Source organism: Styela clava, chromosome 14 (assembly GCF_964204865.1).
Source record: "Styela clava chromosome 14, kaStyClav1.hap1.2, whole genome shotgun sequence".
NCBI lineage: Eukaryota > Metazoa > Chordata > Ascidiacea > Stolidobranchia > Styelidae > Styela > Styela clava.
Genome location: NC_135263.1, coordinates 18464421 through 18472618, shown reverse-complemented (window position 1 = coordinate 18472618; position 8198 = coordinate 18464421). Strand labels below are relative to the sequence as shown.

General features: G+C 36.0%; 1 pseudogene; it reads right to left on the bottom strand.

Moving 5' to 3' along the window:
* Positions 1–408: 408 nt before the first annotated feature.
* On the bottom strand, positions 409–2221 carry LOC120344665 (diisopropyl-fluorophosphatase-like; annotated as a pseudogene).
* Positions 2222–8198: the final 5977 nt, after the last annotated feature.

The window sequence follows — 8198 nt, the reverse complement described above, 5'->3', positions numbered from 1 at the left end:
ACCCGATTTTACTGAAATCATCAGTTTGGGTTAATACAGTGATTAACTCTATTTAGTTGTAGGCTTATAATAAATCAAGGAAAAGGAGAATCACAGAAATTGTCAAAGATGAGTTTTTAATAGAGCTTCAGTGCTTATTGAAATGATTGGTCTAAGTGGCCAAGCGCTTCAGACCTTATTATTCGCCGGTTGAAATGCATTTTGCTTGTTTTTCTTTCTCAAGTATTATCCTAAATGTTTATAGGCATCAGAAATATTTTTAAAAAATATGAATAAATCATAATTTGGCCTTGAATGAGTAATTGATACCCAAACTTACTTTCAATTTCAGATAACACGGAATACTTGTTACATCCATGTTATTACATTTTATATATAGGGCACCAAAGTCTTGCTTCTTTAGAGCCTCTAAAGGCCATGATCCCGCACTGCTTATTAGGGCAGGAGTTTCGGCTGTTACAAAGGCACTAGCGACGTCGTCCTTGTGCTACAGCTAGAGTTCTAACAATTACGGACGATAGTTGAAAGTGCTTAACAGTATCAATACTGTAATTTTAGCAAGTTAATGCTAACAAGTTATTGGGTTTTGTCGCAAATAACTTAACGATAAACACGATATGTGAAAGACAAAAACCAGGTCATTGACTTGTGAAGTGATACATGGGCATTCCCTCGCATTCCCACTCGAACTCCCAAACTCCGTTAAAGTCATGTTCAGTAACATAGCAGGTTCGAGAAGCAGGGTTGAAATGTAAGTTACTTGTTTGTTTGAACGGGCATTGAATTCTGGTTTTTAAAACTCCGTTTGCTGAAAATACTTCCAGATGACCACCTCCGTGGTGTGCTACAAGTAAATTTCCATTGACATCAAAATCCATTCCATCTGGTCCCCCCAACATTCATTGGATTGTTGTAAATAATTTTAAAATCATTCTTAGGTGGATAGCGTTTTCAAATATATCAAATAAAACTTTTAAAATGGCCACTGTAGTCAGGGTTGATGTTCTATCAAATTTTACTACATCTGACATAATTCATTATTCACAAGAATAAATTTGTACTTAACATATATAAGGGTGGAAATAGTCCAGGCCACACGAACCCTTTTTTCAGAGTCTAGATAAGAAAGTACACATACCTTTTGGTAACGTTGCCCAAACCCTTCTGTTAGATAATTTACCGGACGACACAACATCAAATGCAATAATGCTTCTGGTCATTGTCTCAGCAACAAGCAGCAAATTGTCGTGGATAGCAATACCATTACAAAATCTAAATGTTTCATCCATTGCAACTGGAATTGTGTTTCTTTTTTCAAGAAAGTATAAACGGCCGGAAGGTTTCTTAAATAAAATTCAATAAAATATAATTTTGAATATTCAAAATGTCGCCTGTAACAGAAAAAATTGGTCACGATTCTGAATATATATATGATTTTTTGAAGTTCTGCTGTAATATTAAAATTATATAATATGAGCACACGCCTGTACATTTCAATATAAATAATATCCCAAAAAGTGTTATATATATACCTGAAATATTGATGTTCTGTCTTCGGCTGAATGTGCAGTGCAATTGGACTTCCGGGACCTGTTACCCAAAGATCTCCATCTTTATCAAAGACGAGATCATTACAACCATTTAGGGCATTCCTCGAGCTGTCGACTTTGCTCAACTGCGGAAACACCAATAGCAATATTACGTGGTATACACTTACTGTTTTTTAATCTTGTTTTCTCAACTGACGACTCACTTGTTGGCATTTGCCGTCTTCGGGTGAATACCTTAGTATCCCTAGTCTCATATCAGCTATCCAAATATTCCCAGTTTTGTCAGATTGGCACCCAGATTCCACCATAATCGTCAAATGGAGGCGTGCATACGACCTTGTGTTCACCAGTATCTAAATTTACTTTATGTAAATTTCCGGCAATCTTGTCCAAAAACTGAGATGCTTCTTCGACCCTGGGGCAAAATACAGAAGTAAGCTAGCTGCGCTTGAAACGTAGATACTTTAGTTTCATGTTCAGGTATTTATGCGGGCAAGACTTCTATTTATATGACTAATTTTCACTAACAAATAATGCTTACCTCCCATCTTCCAAAGTTGGCATGGGTGCCACCGCGTAGAAGTCTCCCTTTGTATTTGTATTGACGGCCCTTCAGATCCGTCGAGACCATCGCAGATTTTTTTCAATTTCAGTTCAATTGTGACGGCCATATTGCAATTTGTCACTGACTAATCACGATAAATTTAACGACTTGCTTTCCCTTGTACCTTTCCTCAACTAAAGTAATATGAAAGGAGTCCTAAAACGCAATTGGATTGCGCACGAAGCAAATATGCACAAATTAGGTTATGCATTCACATAGTCTACTTGCAGAAAAGTAGAACAGAAAAGATTAAATATTTACCCGAGACAGTTATTTGCCGTTCTTCGTGTCATGTCCGAAAAGCCTCATGTTATCGCGTCCCACATTGTCAATACATGCTTGATGTTTCCCTTTTCCTACGGTACCACAAAATGCTGAGTAATTTAGCACTTAACATGTGACGACTATGATTCGATTATTTGTCTGGCGTACTGCGAACGGCAATCGACAAGAAACATTTCGCTATGTAATAATGAAAATAACGACCAACTTGTGGCGGCATTTCAGATGATATAACTTTTTTTTCATATGGTGGTATTACGCGTGGGATTCTTGATCCGTTTTGTAGCTATCCTACCCATTTCCAGGTTATTTTATGTATAAGATAACGGTACGGAATAGTCTTTTAAGAAGTTACATAATATTTTTATAAGCGACATAGTCCTTCTAGCTAGGATGAGGAGAGTGATATAAAGAGTTTCAACCTGAAAACCAAAAAACATAAATATATGCAAAACGTTCTTTGTACGAACGTCATAGAAAGAGAATTTTGCCTCTTAGGAGAGACGCAGTCCGTATGAAGGGGCGTTGCTCGTTACGATGAAGTCCACGTCACACGCAAGTCAATGAACCCAACTCTTCCGGTCGGTAACTGGATAATAACTTGTCCGTTCAAATGAGCCATATATATATTGCGCTGTAGATTTTACCGATGAAGAATTGTGGGCGCCCATGTTAAAACACGTGACAATTGCGTCACAATGCAAAGGTGTTGCTGTGCAAATGATACAAGATAGAATAAGTGGCTCGGGTAAGCTACATATGTATAACCAAAATATAGTTTAATTCTAAGGAACGAAGGGATCCATTTTACTGTGTCGTAATCCTATTCATAGCCCCAAGACCGACATAGTAAATCAATTCGCTGTTCTTGTTACTTCGATAACATCTATTTAACATATTTCGAAACTAAATTTCTAAGTAATGTCTTCATTTTTCCTTTGACAAACAACGCCATTCCAACGTATCTTGGAGGACCATTCGCCATTCCATCTTGGGCATAAGAAACGTTTCTAACCACAGTAAGATAAATGCTAGAGAAGGTAGAAACGTGGTCTCCCGTGCTTGGCGATGTTCCTTTCCATTCGACGAAAACATTTGTTTCTGGGAAAACGACATCACCAGTCTAAATGCGAACAAAATATATCGTTTTCAACAAAATAAAGTAAATTGCCTATTAGAGAAAGTATCATAGAAACTTCGCAGAGGTGAGTCACCTCAACTTCTGAGTGTGCGAGACATTATCACGCAAACATTTTTGTAGCAAATTTGATTCTATATAATTTAATAAGATTTTTGGCGTTTACCGTTTGCATAAAATGGACTTCGTTTGCGAGACTCGTATTTTTAAAAGTCGACCCTGCCGAAATCGAACGCAAATTAGTATGTCCCGTTGATGACGTAGTGGTGAGAACTTGTCGGCGAAACTTTGCATTAGGTCAAAGGCAATTATAGCATTCTGTGTACTCATTTTGAACCGTGTGCTAGTTCTATTGGGCGGCGCATTTGGAGGAAGCTTTTGTGATTTAAATCAATACCAATATCTTTAAATAATATTATTGCATTATGAGAAATTGCAGTAAACTCAACTAATCGAGGTCAAGGCTTACTCGAGTTCTGTGCCGGGACCTTTTGCTGCAATATATTTTCTAGTGAAAGAGCGCATACCAGGCCATTTTTTGTCTCAAATGATCTAGATTTTATAATTCATTGTGTTTACTCTGCTTATCTGATCCTATAACTAGTCTTTTTATTATATTTTCGGTATATATAAACTAACTGAACCGGTATATGCGCAAACACTACCGTAACGTATGGAATGTGTAGTTGGTGGTTACAGCAGATTTCACAGGGATAGATCTGTCTTGAAGCAGAAAACAAGGAGAAAACTATGAATACAATTTTCTCAAGTAACCCTCTCTGATGTCTCTCCATGGAACTAAAAGAAGACATCTAAGTCGAAAGATCGCTTCAGCCTTAAAATTATGTTGGAATCCATGCAAACTTCTACCCACAGCCCGAAACAACAATACTTCACGCAGTTATTCAAATCAGTTTTTATTTATTTTAAACATTTTATTACAAGTTTTCATCATATGTAGTTTATTCACGCCAATAAATGTGTTGTCACGAATATCCATTAGTTGATCGATAACATCTGGACTGTGTTGTTAATAGCAGAGTGCACTGGAAAACGAAGTATACAAATTAAATTGATAGAACTGACATAAAAAAAGATCAGGATTATATCACCAGACAGTTTGGTAAGGTTCAACATACAACAGTGTTTTGTTGCATAAATAACTGAGCCATCATTGGGATTCTCCGTTAAATGGTACCGGTAGTAAACTATCACTCTTTTGGTAAATGTACAAATTGGCGATTTGTATTTGGTTCATACAAAAGTGTGACTGGGTATCATCATGCTTTGACTGAATATTTCAGTCAAACAGTCGATAAACGAAATAAAGTGGTAAATACTTACTCTAGAATCAGTTCTTCAAAGCCTCCTGACATACCGGTACGATCATTACATAAAACGCCGTGGCTTGATTCCCTCACATTCAGAACTTCTTATGCATTAGCATTTATGCTTACAATACATTATTTTTTCAATCCTTATTAAATTAAGCAATGAGAAACTAGATTTAAACGCCAAAAACAGAGGTTGAACACCTTACTCGCCAATGGCGAGGGAGCTAATTTCTGGAATGAGTCCTCACTACTACGTCATCAAAGGCCGTTTCCGAACCTGGGTCGATTTTCGTTGAAGCGGTTTTTAAAAATTCATAAGTAGAAAATTAAGTCCACTTTATGCAAGCGGTGAACGTTGAAATTCCTAAAAAAATATGTAGAATCAAATTTTCCACAAAATTGTTTGCGTGATAACCCACCTTTTTTTAAAAAAATTCTCATGATAATATTTTTTCTTGATGTAAAAGGTTTCCAGTTTTAGACCCGTATTCTGTAAATGCTGCTCGGTGATCTCTTGAGCGTCGATAAGGTATGCTATATTATGACTCTAAATTCCATCTGTTAATTGAAAGTTAGGAATGTATCATTTGCTTATACATGAAAAAAGCATACTCTTGAATTAATTTTCATTTCAATCCATGCATATACCAAACTTTTCCCAGGCGAAATTTTGGATCGCAGCATATTGATTACTCTAAAATATATCTTCTCGTTGAATATTATTCCAATTTTTGAGTCACGGACTTTGCATATTTCTTCTGCGCTCGTGTAGTTTACATTCAGAGTGGGATGTATAAACACGGAGTAACATAACTTCCGATTAGATCTGTATTCGCAGAAATCATCTGTGAAATTTTATTGAAGGTGGACTATAATCCGTCAGCCTCATTTTTCAAACTTTATAGAATTTAAACAGAGCAACGGAATAAAATACCCGTTGGGAATCACGAATATGACAACAAAGAGGAAGGCGGTTTCGACAAACTTCCTAACATCGGATAAAAAAAAAAAATTTCTTGTCTAAAATGTGACAAATATATTTAAAAAAAAGGTAAGTAAGTACCATATAATGTCTCAATGACGTTGCATGGACAGATGATTGTCTCACTGCACGCTTTTTCGTTACACGATATTATATACATTAAACAAGCAGTATATATATTTTTTCTGCAAACGAGCGAGCTTCTAAAATACAGCGTTGAAAGTAGGGTATTTTCATCCCAAGTTAGGCTCACGGTACTTATTCGACTTCCGTGTCCATATTTTTGAGCAGAAATGAATCCAGAAATTAATGTAAATGTGGCACCGTTTACTTCCTACCGAGAAATTTTGTGGCTTTCAGTACTAGTTGCCCAAAATTTCACTAACTGTTGCGAGTCATTTTGTTACCTTCGTATTATTTGAGCAAGCTTTACAAAATCGATGATTAATCATTGCAAGTCGCAAAGGCTGAACGAATGTAAAAATCACCTCTGTCTTGAGTTTGTCCTAAAGTTTTCAAGTTATTCATGAAGACTATTGATGTTATGAGCCCAGCAATAACAAGGCCTGACAATAATGCAAATCCGATCAGTACAGCCATTTTTGATCCTGCCGAAAGCTCCGATTTTAAACCTTGAGTAACAAGATAAAATACAATGATCAATATGGAAGTTACTTTCGGTTTGTCCGAAATACCCTCTAGTTGAGGTACAAAATAGAGCACAGGAGACTGTTAAATTAAACATCTGCATTCAAATTCTGTGGCACAAAAACAATATAGGTTCGTCCACATGAGGTCGATTAGGCGGCGACCAAATGCGATTGACGATCATTTGAGCTTTATATTGGTAACCGGCCTTTAATCTTCCGATGTAAAACTGTTCTCGCGGATTGCCCTCCCGATATTATATACAAGTATACATGATTTTCAGGAATATTTTGTGGCATTCAAACCAATCCTTCCCCGTAAAATTTAGTTGTGCCAAAATTTGTATTTAGGGGTATATAGGCCTATAAGTACAGTGTAAGCACTGTTGTCAAATATAAATAATACATGCTCGATTTGAGGGAATGTACAACCACGTTAATTCAGGCGATATCCTCCTAAACAACATGTCTCAGACAAATTAAAATTTTAGTTAAATATTACTTTCTGAACTTCCATCAGTTTCGCTTTGATTTATATTTGCAACTTTGGTAGCGCTACAAATCTTCGATGGATTTGACAAATTTTCTGGGTCATGTCTCATTTCTTCAAAATCTGTGCAAGCCACTCCCGATATTTTGATAATAATATCGCCATTATTCACGTCGACTTCATTCCTATATATGCCCTCTGTTTAGTCACTAGTGTATATTAGCTTAATATCTTTCACTCTCTCTTCAGAATTGAAACGCTCTTCAGGCGTAGTCGTCATTTTATGTATTATCTAAAATTTGTTTGTTTGTCAAAACTGATGAAATAGTACATTTGTTTGACATTTGAGAAATACTGTTGGCCTCTTTAATTCACAGATCTCTGTACATCTTTTCTGTTTTGTAAATATTTTGTTTTTGTTGGAGTGGTAATATGGCAGCAATTAAGTATAAACTTATTTCAATTTCACAGACTCAGTAGAATTTTTCTTTGTTTTAAAGTAAGGCAAACTTTATAAAATCAACATGAATGTTATAATATTGTAAGCCCATTCAAAATGAGAAGTCCTACATCCACAAAAAACTCAAACCTTTAGAACAAGCACAAACTATACCCATAACCAGTGGTGAGCTGCAGCCGGAACGCACCGGAACGGCGTTCCGGTTGTTGGACATTTATTGCATTTGCGTTCCTGTTGTTGAAATCAAATTATACTAAAAAGTCTAGTTTCTCTTGTAAAGTTAGTTGATAATTTATGTTTTGTTACAGCATAATTCTCAATTCTATTCACATCACATAACGTAAATAATTAGTACAGAAGTAACGTGTAATAGATGTTTCCTTGAATTATGACACCATGAATATCCATCCTTTACCTTTCTATTAATACCATTCGTATTGAATTGCTATGAATATTCTTGTAATTTTACACAGACATATTTCAGATCATTTCTTCATATTTCATCGCAGTCTTGAGAAAGACACAAATTTCTGTAAACGCCCGCGTCATTTTGTTTCCTAAGTACACTTAAATATATTACATTTTTGCGAATTAGGTGCGTTCCGGTTGTTACGATTTTTTCAGCTCATCACTGGTTACCTCCATATTTGTACACACACTTCTGGAGCGCCATTCATGGGGCTTGAGCTGGCATTTAATTCTAAAACCTTG